We start from the raw sequence: 20780 nt of genomic DNA, 5'->3' as shown, positions 1-20780 counted from the left end.
GTTTAATAAAAAGTCAGATGAAGAGAGAATTTACAGATCTATCACAAGTACTTTCTGCATCATTTGTTTTCCGTTGGTTTCTCCAAGCAATGTAATGAATAGGTTCAACATGCCTCCTCTGAAGTTAAAATTAAACCTTCATTTTAGAGTAATAAGTCCAGGCATTAAGAATATTTATAAATAATAACAAAAATAACCAAAACACCCACAAACACAGCAAAAAAATATTTTCATAACATATCAGCTAAAATTCTTTATGAATTATGCTTTTAGGGTTAGCAATACATCTCTACTTCTAAGATACATGACATATAGATGGCAATCCTGCCTCAAATCGTTTTCTAATATTTACCTATATATAAAACATTTTTGCTCTTCTATTAATTTGGTGTTTATTAAGAATAACCTAAGTAAAAGGCCCGAGGCAGGTACTACAGGAATTTTTTAAAGGTTAATAAGCAGTTCCTGCCAAAAAGGAACACCTGGTAATAAAAGAGTGAACCCAGGAATAATTCACAATAGAATTATTGTGATATCATAAGAAAATACAAGATATATCATAAGAAAATACAAAGTCTAATAGTAGTTTACAAGAGGGAGAGATATAATAAGAAAAATACAAAGTGTAACAGTAGTTTACAAGAGGGAGAGATTACATAAACATTTTTAAGTGCCTATTATATGTGTTTGCAGAAGAAAAATAATTTCTCATGCAATCCCTGAAATGAAGTTCAAGAGAAGTTCACACAAAAATCTTGATGAAGGAAAGCACAACATTAATCTTGCTTCCTTCTAGCTCTAATGTTTAGTTCCTGGGCATGCTGAATAACTGGAGCTGGTGCAAGTTTTGACTTCTAAAAAAAATTTCAAAGCTGTACCTAAGTGTTAATTTTGTAAATCATATTCAATGAGAATCATTTTATTATCTTGCCCTGTATCTGTAGCCCTTATTGTATATCACTGAAGTTTTCCCCTTCCTTATTTCATTTCAAATTCCTGATTTGCTTATTTTAGGGCTACAAACCAAAGCAATTGTTGTTATGCCTAACACATAATCTCACTGTAGATCAACTACATTTAAATTTCATAAATCACTCTTATGTGAACTACTATTCCCAACATACAATTAGAGAAAACCTCACTGTAGTTTGAGTAAAGCTGAAGAAAAGTAGAATAAGAGAGTATGTCTAAAATACATCCTGAAAACAGAGTAACCTCGTTTCCCAAATATGCCTTATTGTGAAAGGAAAAAAATATTACTCCAAGCAAAAATACTATAGGTATATCAAAAAGATGTAGTTAGTAGAGCCTCACTTTTACACACCAATAAACTAGTCTAAGAGTATCACATTTAATTAAAATATTTTGGATACTATTTATGTAAAATATTTACTTAAACCAGGCTGCTAAAAGGAGAGAGAGAGAGAGAGAGAGAGAGAGAGAGAGAGAGAATGAAAGAGTAAGAGCTTTGGACATAGATTAACTTCTGTCCATTTCCTTGGTTCTACCAATGACTAGCTGTCTGACTATATAAGCATGTAGCCTTTCTGATGCTCTTCTTCAATGAACATACCATCTCATCTGCCAGGCTATTTTAAGGATCAGAGATGTATGATTGCTTATCACCTATGGACTGCCAGTTATCTACCCCAAATTCCCACTCTCTTCCTTATTAACAGAATACTAATTTTGGAAGAGGCAGTAATGGGCCTAAAACTTCAACTTTCCATTCTCTCTTATATCCCATCATTGTAACATGATCCAGATACAACAAATGAGATGAAAGCATAAGTCTTGTGAGAAAAGTTGTAATAAAAACTATTATTTGCTAATAAATAGCTAAAATAACTGAAAAGATAATAGCCATCTTGAAATTATATGGTAAAAGCCCCCTTAAGGATAGCAGAGCCTGTGTTCCTGAAGGCATTGTAGAACTGCTATAAACTGGACTGCCTGTATCCAGATTTCCTGTTACCTGGGGGGAAAAAATCCTATGATTAAGCAAATACACTTGGGCTGAACACAACCCTGAGTATGTAAAAAGACACAGAAAAGAATCCAACAACCAAATTGATAACAGAAATATTCCACCAAAGTTCTCATTTAAGAGAATGTGTTAAATTACTCAGAAGTAGTGTTAAATTATCAGTAAAGCAATGAAATGCGGGGATTTCAACTAATACATACAAATCCAATTATTAAAAAATAGGTATTATATGCATTAATATAAAAAAATCCTATAAGATGATCAAAGAATAAAAAGGTTTAATCATGAAAGGTGTCCTTGGTAAGATAGAGTGAAAAAATACATTATTACAACTGATGTGTTTGCTCTATCAATATTTACAGAATACTCATACCACAATATGCTATAGAATGAACCATATGAGTTTGAGAAACATGTTAGAAATTAGATGAAAAATAATGGTCCTATTCTTTAACATCCCCCCCCCATCCTTCTCCTTGTGAGTCTTTTCTCTACCATTTTATCTAGTAATCTTCATATGCAAGAATGACATAAAAATATAGCTGCGGTGGAGGAGGCAGCGTGAAAGGTTTCTGTGCTACACTGGAGCTGAAAAAAATATGTATGTGGGGAACACTAAGCATAATGAAAGCCAGAAAATGGGCTTCTCTCCAGTGTGGATTCTCAGGTGCTGAGAAAGAATGAAATGACTAGCAAAAAGTCCCTGTAAGACAAAACAACTGAGGAATCCTGTGGGCTGACCTCTGTCGACTGTGTCAGGGTCAGGTTACTCGTGAAAACCTAAGGAGGTGCTGTTTAGACAAACAGCTGTGACTCAGCACTAATCCATCCAGCTGAAACAACTGGTCAGCCCTTCTCATCCTACGGAGGTAAATGCCTACCGAGCCTTCATAAGTAGTGGCCACAGGTTTGAAACGGGGCTTGGGAGAGACAGTAAGGACCCACCCGTTGCATTGGTCGCCCGGCAAAGGGAAACGAACTGTCGCCATTTGAAAGAGACACCACTATGGCAGAGAACTGACGTCATCAGACTGCGGCGGAGGAGATAACTTCATTGAAACCTGCGGATACAGGTGTGTAATCCCCTAGCCTTCCCTCTCCACACATCGCGGAAACCTTAAGGGCCCCTCCCAGCTCTCCCGTGAGTGCTACAGCCAGCCCGAGGGAATCAGAGGTGGTGCGGGACCCGCGGCGCGGGACTACCGCTCCCACCAGGGCTGACTGCTGAGGTCTCTTGTACCAGCTACGGGGGAGTGGCTACCAGAGGGCAAGTAAAATCCGCTGAGGATTCTCAGCCCCAAGCTCTACAAACTTAGGGTCTGAGGGAATGGCAAACTGGAAGAGTGTGCCCAGTCGTTCATGAAAACAGGGCTCCCGGGAGCAGCAGACCTGGCGTGTAGCCAGTATTGTGGTGAGAGGGGCCTGGCTAAAGGAAAAGTGGGAAGTGACTAGACACAAGAGGAGGCCCTAGACACTCAGGATTGGAGACTCGCCCAGTCTGGGAGGAGCTGCTGCACAGTGATTGGTTCCCGCATATTGACAGGAGAAACTTGACCTGGTGGGCACAGCGCCACCTACTGGAAGAGAAGTTAATCAAACTCTAAGACTGCATTTATTAGGTTTTTTTTTCCTTTTTTTCTTTTCTCTTTTTTTTTGATTTGGGTTTTTCTTTCATTTTCATTTTTCTTTCTTGTTTTTTTAATTTTTTTTACAAACTTTTTTAAATATTTTTTTCTTCAAATTTTAATTTTAATTTTTTAATTATTATTTTTTTAAATTTTTTTCTTTTTTTAGTTCCTATTTTTTTCTTCTTTTGTCTTTTCATTTTTATCATCCCCCCTTCCTTGAATTCTACCTGCCTACTCTCACTCTCTTTAGTGACTTCTTCCCTTCCCTTCTAATACCTTTCCTCCCAAGCATCAAATTAATTTATAGGAGTAAAAAGTAACTCAGCAGTCAAACAAAACAAGAAGTAACATGAGCAGCTTCAAAAAGCAAGGAAGAAAAGGAGTACAAACAATGCAGGACAGCCTAAATATTCAGGAGGACCTAGGGTCATCAGAAAAATGGTCATATAAAGAACTCAAGGAACACCTTAGACAGATGGAATGGAACCTTAAAGAGGATACAAGACAGCAAATTCAAGCAGCGAAAGAACACATTGAGAATGAATTACATAAACAGATAAAAGAAGAAGTTAAGCATCTTTATCAGGAGATAGAGATTATAAAAAATAATGAAACAATAATTCTAGAAATGAAGGAAACGATAAACCAAATTAAAAACTCAATTGAGAGTATCACTAACAGAGTGGAGCAAGTAGAAGCCAGAACGTCAGATAATGAAGACAAAATATATCATCTTGAAAAGAGTCTAGCCAACTCAGAAAGGCTGGTAAAAAAAATCACGAGAAAAACATCCAAGAGTTATGGGATAACATAAAAAAACAAACTTACGAGTCATCGGGATAGAAGAAGGTACAGAGATTCAAACCAAGGGAATGAGTAACCTGCTGAAAGAAATAATTACAGAAAACTTTCCAGATATAAAAAAGGAAACAGATATACAAATTGAAGATGCATACAGGACACCGAGCACACAAAATCACAGTACACCAACGCCAAGACACATTGTTATGAAGATATCCAATATACAGAACAAAGAGAAAATATTAAAAGATACAAGAGAAAGGAGACAGATTACATTCAGGGGTAAACCAATAAGGTTAACAACGGATTTTTCATCACAGACACTGAAAGCAAGAAGGTCATGGAACAATGTATTTCAAACACTGAAAGACAATGGATGCCAACCAAGAATTCTGTATCCAGCAAAATTAAGCTTCAGGTATGACAACGAAATAAAAATCTTTCATGATAAACAAAAGCTAAAAGAATTTGCAGCCAGAAAACCAGCATTGCAAAGCATTTTGAGCAAAACACTACACGAGGAAGAAATGAAAAACAATAACCAAAACCATCAGTGGGAAGTGCCTCAGTAAAGACAGAGGGTGAGGGGAAAGATAATCATGGAGAAACAAACTAAATTTTTTAAAAAAAGGATAAACAATCAAACATGGATGGAAGTTCAAACCATATATCAATAGTAACTCTGAATGTTAATGGCTTAAACTCTCCAATAAAGCGACATAGGCTGGTATCATGGATTAAAAAAACAAATCCAACAATATGCTGCCTCCAGGAGACACATCTGATTGGAAAAGACATACACAGGCTGAAGGTGAAAGGATGGGAAAAAATATACCACGCACACGGTCCTCGTAAGCAAGCAGGGGTGGCCATCCTCATATCGAATAAAATCGACTTCAAGACTAAGTTAATCAAAAGGGATAAAGAAGGTCATTATATACTGTTAAAAGGAACCATTCACCAACAAGACATAACAATTATCAATATTTATGCACCAAATAATGGTGCTGCGACATTCATAAAACAAATTCTCCTCAAGTTCAAGAATCAAATAGACCACAACACAATAATTATGGGTGACTTCAACACACCTCTCTCACCATTGGACAGATCCTCCAAACAAAAGTTGAATAAAGAAACTATAGAACTCAATATCACAATCAATAACCTAGACTTAACTGACATATAAAGAATATATCAACCATCATCAAATGGATATACTTTTTTCTCAGCAGCACATGGATCCTTCTCAAAAATAGACCATATATTATGCCATAGGGCAACCCTCAGTAAATATAAAGGGGTGGAGATAATACCATGCATTTTATCTGATCATAATGGAATGAAACTGGAAATCAATGATAAAAGAAGGAAGGAAAAATCCTACATCACATGGAAAATGAACAATATGTTACTGAATGATCAATGGGTTACAGAAGACATAAAGGAGGAAATCAAAAAATTCTTAGAGATAAATGAAAATACAGACACAACATATCGGAATCTATGGGACACAATGAAAGCAGTTTTAAGAGGAAAATTCATCGCCTGGTGGTCATTCCTCAAAAAAAGGAAAAAACAACAAATAAATGAGCTCACACTTCATCTCAAAGCACTAGAAAAGGAAGAGCAAAACAACAGCAAATGTAGCAGAAGGCAAGAAACAATTAAAATCAGAGCGGAAATCAATGAAATTGAAACAAAAGAAACTATTGAAAAAATTAACAAAACTAAAAGTTGGTTCTTCGAAAAAATAAATAAGATCGACAGACCTTTAGCCATGCTAACGAAGAGAAGAAGAGAGAGAATTCAAATTACTAACATATGGGATGAAAAAGGCAATATCACAACAGATGCTACAGAAATACAGAAGACAATTAGAAATTATTTTGAAAACCTATATTCCAATAAAATAGAAGATAGTGAAGACTTCGATAAATTTCTTAAGTCATATGATTTGCCCAGACTGAGTCAGGAGGATACTCACAATTTGAACAGACCAATATCAATGGATGAAATTGAAGAAGCCATCAAAAGACAACCAACCAAGAAAAGCCCAGGACCGGATGGGTATACAGCGGAGTTTTACAAAACCTTCAAAGAAGAATTAATACCAATACTTTTCAAGTTATTTCAGGAAATAGAAAAAGAGTGAGCTCTTCCAAATTCATTCTATGAGGCCAACATCACCCTGATTCCGAAACCAGACAAAGACACCTCAAAGAAAGAAAACTACAGACCAATATCTCTAATGAACCTAGATGCAAAAATCCTCAATAAAATTCTGGCGAATCGAATACAAAAGCACATCAAAAAAATTGTGCACCATGATCAAGTAGGATTCATCCCTGGGATGCAAGGATGGTTCAACATACGGAAATCAATAAATGTTATTCACCGCATCAATAGATTTAAACATAAGAACCATATGATCATCTCAATAGATGCAGAGAAAGCATTCGACAAAGTACAGCATCCCTTTATGTTCAAAACATTAGAAAAACTAGGGATAACAGGAACTTACCTTGACATTGTAAAAGCTATCTATGCTAAGCCTCGGGCTAGCATCATTTTGAATGGACAAAAGTTGAAGGCATTCCCTCTAAAATTCGGAACAAGACAGGGATGCCCTCTATCTCCACTTCTATTCAATATAGTTCTCGAAACACTGGCCAGAGCAATTAGACAGACGAAAGAAATTAAAGGCATAAAAATTGGAAAAGAAGAACTTAAATTATCACTATTTGCAGATGACATGATTCTATACCTAGAAGACCCAAAAGGGTCTACAAAGAAACTACTAGAACTAATAAATGAATTCAGCAAAGTGGCAGGATATAAAATCAACACGCATAAATCAAAGGCATTTCTGTATATCAGCGACAAAACTTCTGAAACGGAAATGAGGAAAAACACTCCACTCACAATATCCTCAAAAAAAAATAAAATACTTGGGAATCAACCTAACAAAAGAGGTGAAAGATTTATACAATGAAAACTACAGAACCCTAAAGAGAGAAGTAGAAGAAGATCTTAGAAGATGGAAAAATATACCCTGTTCATGGATAGGCAGAACTAACATCATCAAAATGGCGATATTACCAAAAGTTCTCTACAGGTTTAATGCAATGCCAATCAAAATCGCAACGGCATTTCTTGTAGAAATAGATAAAGCAATCATGAAATTCATATGGAAAAACAAAAGACCCAGAATAGCAAAAGCAATTCTAAGCAGGAAGTGTGAATCAGGCGGTATAGCGATACCAGATTTCAAACTATATTACAGAGCAATAGTGACAAAAACAGCATGGTACTGGTACCAAAACAGGCGGGTGGACCAATGGTATAGAATAGAGGACACAGAGACTAATCCACAAAGTTACAACTATCTTATATTTGATAAAGGGGCTAAAAGCATGCAATGGAGGAAGGATAGCATCTTCAACAAATGGTATTGGGAAAACTGGAAATCCATATGCAACAAAATGAAACTGAATCCCTTTCTCTCGCCATGCACAAAAGTTAACTCAAAATGGATCAAGGAGCTTGATATCAAATCAGAGACTCTGCGTCTGATAGAAGAAAAAGTTGGCTCCGATCTACAGATTGTGGGGTCGGGCTCCAAATTCCTTAAAAGGACACCCATAGCACAAGAGTTAATAACAAGAATCAACAAATGGGACTTAATTAAACTAAAAAGTTTTTTCTCAGCAAGAGAAACAATAAGAGAGGTAAATAGGGAGCCTACATCCTGGGAACAAATTTTTACTCCTCACACTTCAGATAGAGCCCTAATATCCAGAGTATACAAAGAACTCAAAAAATTAGACAATAAGATAACAAATAACCCAATCAACAAATGGGCCAAGGACCTGAACAGACACTTCTCAGAGGAGGATATACAATCAATCAACAAGTACATGAAAAAATGCTCACCATCTCTAGCAGTCAGAGAAATGCAAATCAAAACCACCCTAAGATACCATCTCACTCCAGTAAGATTGGCAGCCACTATGAAGTCAAACAACAACAAGTGCTAGTGAGGATGTGGAGAAAAGGGTACACTTGTACATTGCTGGTGGGACTGCAAATTGGTGCGGCCAATTTGGAAAGCAGTTTGGAGATTCCTGGGAAAGCTGGGAATGGAACCACCATTTGACCCTGCTATTGCCCTTCTTGGACTATTCCCTGAAGACCTTAAAAGAGCATGCTACAGGGATACTGCCACATCGATGTTCACAGCAGCACAATTCACAATAGCTAGACAGACTGTGGAACCAACCTAGATGCCCTTCAATAGATGAATGGATAAAAAAAATGTGGCATCTATACACAATGGAGTACTATGCAGCAATAAAGAATGACAAAATCATAGAATTTGCAGGGAAATGGATGGCACTAGAGCAGATTATGCTTAGTGAAGCTAGCCAATCCCTAAAAAACAAATACCAAATGTCTTCTTTGATATAATGAGAGCAACTATGAACAGAGCAGGGAGGAAGAGTAGGAAGAAAAGAGTAACATTAAACAGAGACATGAGATGGGAGGGAAAGGGAGAGAAAAGGGAAATTGCATGGAAATGAAGGGAGACCCTCATTGCTATACAAAATTACATATAAGAGGTTATGAGGGGAATGGGAAAATAAACAAGGAGAGAAATGAATTACAGTAGATGGGGTAGAGAGAGAAGATGGGAGGGGAGGGGAGGGGGGATAGTAGGGGATAGGAAAGGTAGCAGAATACAACAATTACTAATAGGGCATTATGTAAAATTGTGGATGTGTAACCGACGTGATTCTGCAATCTGCATTTGGGGTAAAATTGGGGGTTCATAACCCACTTCAATCTAATGTATGAAATATGATATGTCAAGAGCTTTGTAATGTTGTGAACAACCAATAAAGAAAAAAATAATAAAAAAAAAGAATGACATAAAAATCAAATTCTAACTGGAGTGAGGTAAAATCTTAGAGTAGTTTTGATTTGCGTTTTGCTAATTGCTAGAGATGATGAATATTTTTTCATATATTTGTTGACTGGTTGTATATCATCTTCTGAGAAGCGTCTGTTCAGGTCTTTGACCCATTTATTGATTTGGTTATTTGATTTTTTTGGTGTTTTGCTTTTTGAGCTCTTTATATACCATAAAAATTAGTGCTCTATCTGAAGAGTGAGTGGTAGAGATTTGCTCCCAAGATGTAAGCTCTCTATTCACCTCACAGATTATTTCTTTTGCTGAGAAGAGACTTTTTAGTTTGAATCTATCCCATGTATTGATTCTTGATTTTAATTCTTGTGCCAAAGGAGTCTTATTAAGAAAGCTGGGGCCTAATCCCACATGATGGAGATTAGGGCCTAATTTTTCTTCTATTGACACAGGGTCTCTGGTTTTATTCCTAAATCTTTGATCCATTTTGAGTTCGAGTTTTGTGCATGTTGAGAGATAGGGGTTTAATTTCATTTTGTTGCATATGGATTTACAGTTTTCCCAGCATCATTTGTTGAAGAGGCTATCTTTTCTCCAATGCATATTTTCAGCACCTTTGTCTAATATAAGATAATTGTAATTTTGTAGGTTAGTCTCTGTGTCCTCTATTCTGTACATTGGTCTACCTCTGTTTTGGTGTCAATACCATGCTGTTTTTGTTACTATTGCTCTGTAATATAGTATCTCACTCCAATCAGAATGGCAGCTATTATGAATACAAACAAAAATAAGTGTTAGAAAGGATGTGGGGGAAAATGTACACTCATATACTGCTGGTGGGACTGCAAATTGGTGCAGCCAATATAGAAAGCAGTATGGCGATTTCTTGGAAAATTGGGAAGGGAACCACCATTTGACCCAGCTATCTCTCTCCTTAGTCTATACCCAAAGGACTTAAAAACAGCATACTACAAGGACACAGCCACGTCAATGTTTATAGCAGCACAATTCCCAACAGCTGAACTGTGGAACCAACCTAGATGCCCTTCAGTAGATGAATGGATAATAAAAAAAAATGTGGCATATATATACACAATGGAATATTACTCAGCATAAAAGAGAATAAAATCTTGGCATTTGCAGGTAAATGGATGGAATTGGGAAAGATTATGCTAAGTGAAGTTAGCCAATTCCAAAAAACCAAATTCGGATTTTTTTTTTTTTTTTATATAAGGAGGCTGATTCATAGTGGGGTAGGGAGGGGGAGCATGGGAGGAATAGACGAACTCCAGATAGGGCAGAGGGGTGGGAGGGTAAAGGAAGGGCATGGGGTTAGAAATGATGGTGGAATGTGATGAACATTATTATCCAAAGTACATATATAAAGACAAGAATTGGTGTGACTATATTTTGTATACAACCAGAGATATGAAAAATTGTGCTCTATATGTGTAATAAGAATTGTACTGCAATCTGCTGTCATATATAAATTTTAAAAATTAAAAAAAACAAAAACAAATTCTAGATGTTCTTCTGAAAAAACTTTCAGTTTATAGAAGTCTATCAAGGGGATTAAAATGAAGTATCACTAAAATTACTTTGACAATTCAGAAAATTCACCTTTAAAGAACATTATTATACGTATTAGAGTAAAATATGAAATATTTTAAAATCTAGAGCAGAAGGCCTCCTAAAGTAACATTCAAATTCCAGAAACCCTGAAAAAAGTATTAATTTAAATATTTAAAAATGAAAATTTTTGCAATACAAAGATACCATGCTCAAAATTAAACAAATAAATAAAAGATCAAGAGAAAATGCCTTTAACTAAAATTTTACAAAGGATTATTTTATTTATATAAAGAGCTCCTACAAGACAATAAAAACCAACAACATAAAAACAGAGGCAAAGCATCTACACAAGAAATTCACAGAAAATACAAATGACCTTACATGTGTGATATTCAACTTTTCTAAAAATAAGGAAAAGTCAAATTAAATAATTTTTTATTCAATAGGTTGATAAAATTAAAACCTATAGTTTCTACTACAGACAAGAATGAAAGAATGAAAGAGGAATAGGACCTTTTATATAACTGGTGGCCATGAATATTGGAATAGGTATTCTTGGACAGGTGCAATTTGGCTTTATCTACCAAAATGTTAAGTGCAGATATTTGTTCATTATTTAGAGAATACTTTATTAGTTTCTGTCATCAAACCCATATAGATAAGACCTTACATACTTAACACAGTGCACTACCCCTGTACAAATAGGAAAAAAAATAAGTTTAATGTTTCTAGACCATTATGGCTGCTAATTTCTTTACAGTTCCAACTTAACAGTAAACTGAGATACTTTCTCCAAAACTGACAGTAAAACTAAAGTTTCCAAAAGTTCAAATTGTATATGTGTATTTATATAAAAACACAAATAATAGCAGTATGTTATGCATCAATAGCAGCAACAGCTTTTCCAGGTTCTAAATGCAGATACTCTGACTGAAATGTTTCACTTCTAGAAAGCTATCTTTTAAAAAAAATATGGATACCCAAAAAGAAATACAATAATATTCATTATAAGCATTGTTTGAGTTTTTCAAAATAACAAAATGGTGCTAATATATGGCCAAGGGAAAAGATTCTAAAATATAGTTATTGAAAAAAAATCAAAATATAGAAAATATATAGTGTAATCCATTCATTTATAATAGACAAAAATGTGTACATTTACAAACTACATAGGAAAAGATAAGATCTGAAAGGATAACAACAAAATATAACTATGCTTACCATGGAAAGGATAGCAGACTCTCAAAACCAAGAGAGTTATGAAGACTTTCAATGGTATGGAAAAAAAAATAACTTTAAAAAAAGTTAAACTGGGGCTGGGGTTGTGGCTCAGCAGTAGAGAGCTCGCCTCGCACCTGCGAGAACTGGGTTCAGTCCTCAGCACCACATAAAAATATATGAATAAAATAAAGCTAAAAAAAGATTAGCATTATTTTTTTTAAAAAAAGTTAAACTGAATTACTAACATAAAATCCAAGTAATAAAAAATTAAGATAATTTATTTTTCTTTCTTATTGGACATTTTAAAATTATACCTGTATGTATTTGTGGAGTATAAAGTGATACTATACATATGTATTGCAGAATGATGAAACTCCTAACTGAAACCTTGTACCCTTTGACCAAATCTCTCCATTTCCCTTACACTCTAGCCTCTAGTACATACCATTCTTTTATTTATTTAGGTCCTACTGGTTGAACTCACCTCCCCAGGCCTCTTAGTTTTTAAAAATTGTTTTGCTTTGTTTGAGACAGGGAGGGTCTTGCTAAGTTGCCCAGGCTGGCATTGAACTTGCAATCCTCCTGTCTCAGCTTCACAAGTTGCTGGAATTACAGGTATGTGCTGCAGTGCCCAGCAGGTAACTATCATTCTTCTCTCTACTTCTATGTGTTCAACTTTTTTTAGTTTCCATATAGAAGTGAAAGCATGCAATATTTTATCTTTCTGCATGTGGTTTATTTTACTTAGCACAATATCCTGTAGGTTCATCCATGTTGTCACAAATGACATAATTTCCTTCTTTTTAAAGGCTTATTGGCATTTTATTGTTTATATATACCACATTTTGATTAATTTATTGACTAAACTGCATAAGATTTTTGTTTCAGTATATTCTTTCTAGTCCAATTTTATTTATTGATCCTTTTTAGTTATACAACAGAATTTATTTTGACATAATTACAAAAGTATGGAATATAATTTGGTCTAACTCATGCCCCAGTACTTCCTCTTTCCCTTCCCTGCCCCCTCCCCCCACTACCTTCCCTCTATTCTACTGATCTTTCTGCTATTTACTTAGTTGGTTTTTTTTAATTAGTGTCTTAGGGATGTACGTGATGTGAGATTTACTGTGGTATATTCATATTTCACTGTCTTTCCCTATCCCATTCTTCCTCCCTTCCTTTCATTCCCTTTTGTCTATTCCACTATCTATCTTCTATTCTTTTTTTCATCCTCCCCCAACTTATTCTGGATTAGTTCCCATATATCAGAGAAAACATTCAACCTTTAGCATTGTAGTCTCCAGTTCCATCCATTTACCAGCAAATGTCATAAAGTCATTCTTCTTTATGACTGAGTAATATTCCATTGTGTATATGTACCACGTTTTCTTTTTTTTAACATTTTTTAGTTGTAGATGGACACAATACCTTTATTTTATTTATTTTTATGTGGTGCTGAGGACTGAACGCAGTGCCTCATGTGTTCCAGGCGAGTGCTCTGCCACTGAGCCACAATCACAGCCCCATACCACATTTTCTTTATCCATTCATCTATTGAAGCTAAAAAAAGGTGCAAGAGAAATGGTCATTATTAAAAGTATATTCAAGCCAGGCATGGTGGTGCACAACTGTAATTCCAGCTACTTGGGAAGCTAAAGCTGGAGGATAAAGAGTTCAAGCCTACCCTGGGCAACAACCATAAGATTGCTTTGATTTGTTATGGGCCAGGCTATATGGGCAATGACCAAAAAGACTCCATTTTGCCATGAGACTCCACATCATGTCAGAAATACTTCTCCCATGGAAAGCCCCACCTCTGTACCCATCAATAGTTGCTTACTTAGCATAGCATGTTTGGCAAACACAAAATGGCAATTCTTATACAATGTAAAAGTGTTCTCTCTTTGGTTTCCATTTTTCTTGGACAATGTACCTGTCAGAGATTGATTGTACAGGGTTAGTAACCATTCTTTAGCTTGTACTCAACTAGGGATGTTTTCTGCTTATGATTTTAGATTTCATGATGTTTGTTTATGATTTTGAATGATAGCAAAAGCAACTTATACTTTAATATGATTTTGGACTATAAAAGTTGTACTCAAATCCAGGAGGGGGTTGAAGGGTATAGACTTGTAGCCTATCCCTTGTCCCGTCAGCTGGTGGATCTGGACCACCAGCTGGTGAATAAAGGTTCCATCTACTGCTTTAAGACTGACTCAGTGATTTATTGCAATCTTGCCTTAACAGATTCATATCATGTCTCAAAAAAAGAAAAAAAAGTATATTCCTGTTTCAGAAATCAAAAGGTCAAGATAGAAATTCAGAGGGCAGATTCAGGAAACCCAACTTGAGAGTTTCAGAAAAAAAAAAGATAAAGAAATGAAAGAAGAAATCAAAGATGTAAGAAAACATTTTTATATTAGCAGTTCTTATAATGTGATCATTATAGCAGCAGCATCAACAACACCTAAGAACTTGTTAGAAATGTAGATTTTCCAGGGGCTGGGGTTGTGGCTCAGCGGTAGCGCACTTGCCTAGCATGCGTGAGGCACTGGGTTCGATTCTCAGCACAGCATACAAATAAATAAATGTCCATCAACAAATAAAAAATTTAAAAAAAACAAATTATTAAAAGAAATGTAGATTTTCCACAATAGCTTCAAAAAATATATAAAATACTTGGGAATCAATATTTAAAAGGAGGTGAAGACCTCTACAATGAAAACTATAGAACACTAAAGAAAGAAATTATAGACAACCTCAGAAGATGGAAAGGTCTCCCATGCTCTTGGATAGGCATAATTAATATAGTCAAAATGGCCATACTACCAAAACTGTTATACAGATTCATTGCAATTCCTATAAAAATCCCAATGACATTCTTCATAGGACCAGAAAAACAATCATGCTCTTGGTACCAAAACAGACATGTAGACCAATGGTACAAAGATACAGAGACAAATCCACATAAATATGGCTATCTCATTCTAGACAAAGATGCCAAAAAACATATATTAGAGAACAGATAGCCTTTTCAATAAATGGTCTGGGAAAACTGGAAATCCATTTGTAGCAGAATGAAACTGAACATCTATCTCTCACCCTGCACAAAAATCAACTCAAAGTGGATCAAAGACTTAGACACTAGAACAGAGAACCTGAGCCTATTAGAAGAAAAAGTAGGCCCAAATCTTCATCATGTTGGCTTAGGACCTGACTTCCTGAACAAGACTCCTGACACATAAGAAGTAAAATGGATTCAAACTAAAAAGCTTCTTTTCAGCAAAGGAAACAATCAACAACATGATGAAAGAGCCTACAGAATGGGAAAAAATCTTTATCACATGCACCTCAGATAAAGCACTAATCTTCAAATACATAAAGAACTCAGGGCTAGGGTTGTGGCTCAGCAGTAGAGAGCTCGCCTTACACGCAAAAGGCCCTGGGTTCGATCCTCAGCACCACATAAAAATAAATAAGTGAAATAAAGATATTGTGTCCGACTACAACTAAAAAAATAAATATTAAAAAAAGAAAAAATAACTCAAAAAACTTAACACCAAAATAAATAACCCAATCAATAAATGGACTGAAAAACTGAACAGAGACTTTACAGAAGAAGAAATACAATATATCAACAAAAATATGAAAAAACTTTACATCATCTCTAGCAATTAGAGAAATGCAAATTAAAACTACTCCAAGATTTCATCTCACTCCAGTCAGAATGGCAATCATCAAGAACACAAGCAATAATAAGTGTTGGCAAGGATGTAGGGGAGAAGTATATTGTTGGTGGAACTGCAAATTGGTGCAACCACTATGGAAAGCAGTATGGAGATACCTCAGAAAACTTGGAATGGATCCAACACTTGACCCAGCTATCCCGCTTCTCGGTTTATACCAAAAGGACTTAAAATCAGCATGCTACAGTGAGACAGCCACATCAATGTTTATAGCAGCTCAATTCTCAATAGCTAAACTACAGAACCAACAACCTAGATGCCCTTCAACAGAGGGATAAAGAAAATATGGTACATGTACACAAAAGAATATTTCTCAGCCTTAATGAAGAATGCAATTATGGCATTTGCAGGTAAATGGATGGAAATAGAGAACATTATGCTAAGTGAAATAAGCCAATCAGAAAAAAACAAAAGCCAAATGTTTTCTCTGATAAGAGGAGGCTGATCCATAGTGGGGCAGGAGGAATAGGGAAGAATGAAGGCACTTTGGTTTGTGTAAAGGGGAGTCTAAGGAGAGAAGAGGTTGTGGGGATGGGAAGGACAGTAGAACAAGACAAGCATTATTACTCTACATACATGTATGATTACACTAGTGGAGTGACTCTGAACCATGTACAGCCAGAGGAATGAGAAGTTGAACACCATTTCTGTAGTATATGTCAAAATGCATTCTACTGTAAAATTAATAATTATTTTTTAAAAAATAAAACAAAGTGTTTTAAGGAGGAATAAGTATGAAAAAGCTAAAATCAAGCAATTAATAATAAAATTGAAGTTAATAAAATTCAAAAAAAAGAAAGAAAGAAATACAAATTTTCCAGCCCCAATTAGATGTGCTAAATTGGAAACTGGAGCTAGGGTCTAGAACCTGTGTTTTAGCAAGTCCTCCAGTTGATCATGAGGCATGCTGAAGTTTGAGAACCACCAATCCAAGCTGAAAAAAAAGAAAAAAAAATTAAGACTCAAGATTTAAAGAGCTCTGAGTTTCAAAGAGAGCTAATTAATTCTTCCAAGTCATTCAACAAGTAATTATTAATTATCTATTATGTACAGAGCATAATACTAGATACTGATATTATAGAAAGGAAACAGGCAGATAAGCTTAGAGTCTATATTAATAAAGTAAACAAAACAGCATGTCAGATGTATTAAGTCTTATAGGAAGAAATAAATAAAGCAGAGGGGAGCTGGAATATTGGGGGATAAGGGAGAAGGAGGCTAGAAGACTATAATTTTAATTTAGGGTAAGCAAAAAACTAAAGAAGTTGATGGAGTGGGTAAAATTGGGGGTTCATAACCCACTTCAATCTAATGTATGAAATATGATATGTCAAGAGCTTTGTAATGTTGTGAACAACCAATAAAAAAAAAAAAGTTGATGGAGTAAGCTATATAGATACCTGGGGAAAGAGAATTCTAGGCGGAAAAAAATCCTAAATGCAAAGGTCCTAAATATACTCAAAAGTATACTCAGTTTATTCAAGTATAAAGACCTGTAAAACTAAGAATACAGTGGATCAGGGGACAGGAATGGTTAGATTAGAAGATGATGATGAAATCAGAGGAGTGGAACCACAATGTGTAGGGTATTATTCTTATAAAAACTTTACCTTTTATTCTGAGTAAGATGGGAAGTCACGGGGCAAGCATTAAGATTAAAGACAAGATCTGGTATACTTTAAAAAGATCACGCTGAATACTTGTGTTGGAAAGAAACGGTAGAAGAAAATTAGGAAGCTATTCCAGGTAAGTGGTATTAGCAGCTCAGACAAAGATGAAAATAGTCAAGAGTGGTCTAGTATTAGGTATGTTCAAAGGCATAGCCAACAGATCTCCTGACATATTGAACGTGGAAAGGGAAAGAGAGAAATCAAAGATTACACCTGTGTTGTAAACAAATGGAAGGATGGAGTTGCTGTCAACAAGATGGAAAGAACCATAAGTAAGGAGGAAATAAGAGGATAGTGAGTTCAATTCTAAGCAAACATGCTTAAGATGTCTCTTAGACATCCAGGTAGAAATATCAAGTAAGCAGCTAAAAAAAGAATCTGAGATTTGGAAAAGAAATCTAGATTGGATGCACACATCTGGAAGTTGTCAGTATATAAACAGTACTAGAGTTTGGATCTTGAATGTCCCTGCCTGCCAAAAGGCCCATTTGTTAGAAGTTTGATCCCCAGTGCTGCACTATAGAGAGGTGATGGAACCTTTAACATATAGGACCTAGTAGAAGGGGAACTGCCCTTGAAGGGGACTATGGGCCTCTGGAATGCTTTTTGCCTTCTTTTATCTTCCTCGCCATGATATGGGGTTTTTTCCAACCATGTGCTCCCACTATGATATGCTGCCTCACCATAGAGCCACACAGACAGGACCAACCAAGCATGGACTGGAAACTCAAAAACTGTCAGCTAAAATCAATCTTTTACCCTTTATAAGTTGATTACACCATGCATTTTGTTAACAGTGATAGAAAGCTGACTAACACAGACAGTAAACAAAGATATAAGACTGAGAGAATATTAGAGGAATGAATGTAGACTGAGTTCACATGAGAAAAGGACTTAGAACTTACTACTGAATTTATCAACATGGAAGTCACTAAAGTTCTTTATAAAAGTAGTTTTTACTGGAATAATGAAGGAAAAAATCTAACTGGAAGAGATTCAAGAGAGAAGGGACTCCAACAACATGAAACTGTATACACAAAAGATTATTCATTACAGTATTTTTTATTGCAACACACTGGAAACCACAGGAATGTGCCTAAGTATAGAAGACCAACTAACTGAATTAATCATGGCACATGGATACTATGGAGTACTATGTAATTATAAAATAATAAAAACAGATCTCTATGAAGTAATATGATTTCCATGATATGTTGTTAAATGAAAAGGAAAAATGAAAAAGATTATTATGATGTGCTACCTTTTCTGTATGAATTAAAAGGAAATAAAAATATACACATATATGCTAATTTCTAGAAGAATGGATATAGGGAAGATAAACTAAAAACACTTGGCAGCCAGTGTTAGCAGAGAGAATTGTCCTTATTTTAGAAATCTAGGATATTGGCTAGAGCCAGGGGAGACACCAAGCCCTTCTGATGAAACAGTTCTGACCATCCTCAGAATATCTGAAGTCAATGGTGGGCTAAAATACACCAAAACTAGAACAAAGCCTAAAAACAAATCAGACTGATTTGGTCTCACACTCCACCTAGTTACTGGACAGAAGGGTTTACCTCAGCCTCTACCATTCTTTTATACAAAATTGCTACCATACAATTAAAATTTAGGTTCAAAAGAAGAACCGTGATCTGAGCTAAAGATCACCTTATTGACTCTCAACTCCAAATACATTCTTTTTGCCTGCTCTGAGCCCTTTAAATAATTTTTCTTTGCCATCTGTCACAATACTAGGCTTCATGAGTAGGAGGTACTAGAGAAATCTTTCGGAGGCACTAAAGAAAGGGGTTTTTTTCTGGGTGCAAGCGCATATGGCTTCTCCAGCACTTGGTTCCTGCAGCATAGATAGCTTCTCTAGCATCAAGCTGCTTACTACAGCAATGTGCAGCTCCTCCAGTGTTCTGTTCCTGTACTGCATGATAGCCAAAAGTACCCAGCAGTAAAGAGCTACTCCCCACTGCCTGCACCATCCTTCTAGTGGTTTTATAATGGGGCACCTTTGGTAAGACATCTATTCCAATGGTTTTCCTTGTCAAGGTGGCTTCTTGCAAGTTTTCAAAAAACTTTTTCTGGGATGGTACCAAAAAGCTATTTCTCTGCCCTTCCGTGAGCCATGGCCAGACATTTCCAACAATGCCTGGATGTCATCCAGGGGCTGGAGGTGCACTCTTCCTTGAGCATTCTATCTCAGTATAAGAACAGTGCTTCTTCTATTTGCTATTCCTATATCCTCTTTCGCTCTTAATTGCCAATCCCTCATTACTCCAATTCCTTTTATAGTTGATAATTCTTCATATTTAGTGATCCCTGTTTAAATCATTATATAGTTCCTCTTTCATAACTGGATTAAAACTGACACAGAAACCAAAACTAATAAATATTTTTGGGGAATGAGGAGTAGAAGGTACCAAACCCAGGTACTCACACATACTAGGCAAGTGCTTTACCACTGAGCTATCTATATCCAGTGTATGATTCATGTACGATTAAATACTTAATATATGATTCATGTACGTGAAATGGAAGAACAAGCAAAACTAATCTATGATAGTAGAAAATAAAGGGTTGCCTTTTGGGTGGTGGGGCGGGGGGGGGGGAGTTGGATTAAAAAAAAAGCATGAGGAACTTTCTTAGATGATAAGTTTTACATCTTGTTTGAGGTAGTAAATGACAGACTGTATATACAACTATCAAAACTCATTAATAACTAAATATTAATATGTCTATATTTGAATCCATATAAATCATACCTCAATTAAAAGGGGAAAAAAGGAATCCAAGAGAGATATATCCAATTATACTACTCCAGATAAGCCTGGAGCATCATATGTTGTTCCAGAAAGTTAGGAAGTACTTAAAATAATGCTCATGATATATCACTGGCCAAATTGGGGACAATCAGAACTTCAAATAAATTTTAGAAATTGATCATAACCCACTGAACAAAATCAACTTATTGAGTTCATACTGTTAAATAAGGAAAGGAGTCAGGGAAGCTTGGCTGGCTCTTATAGTAGAAGATCAATTAATAAATACAGACAAAATAGCTGAGTTAGAGAATCATCAGTTTGCAATCATCCTACTAATAATTGATAAGAATTATTAACATGTGAAAACTGGTGAATGAAATTTTGATGAACAACAGATTTATATAATTTCAAAATCTATCCCATGAATTACTTATATACTTCAAAAAGAAAATAG

The 20780-nt window shown here is 35.5% G+C and overlaps 1 protein-coding gene across 1 annotated transcript in view; it reads right to left on the bottom strand.

Moving 5' to 3' along the window:
• The window catches only part of TANC2 (tetratricopeptide repeat, ankyrin repeat and coiled-coil containing 2), a 477945-nt gene that overhangs the window by 429023 nt on the left and 28142 nt on the right, over positions 1-20780 (bottom strand). The window contains exon 3 of the mRNA XM_081272685.1: positions 16754-16819. The gene's annotated coding sequence lies outside the window, so the exon portion shown is untranslated. The remainder of the gene's footprint in view (positions 1-16753; positions 16820-20780) is intronic.

Source organism: Spermophilus citellus, assembly GCF_964194105.1.
Source record: "Spermophilus citellus genome assembly, chromosome: 17".
In the NCBI taxonomy this organism is placed as follows: Eukaryota; Metazoa; Chordata; class Mammalia; order Rodentia; family Sciuridae; genus Spermophilus; species Spermophilus citellus.
This window is presented reverse-complemented; position numbering and strand designations above follow the sequence as displayed.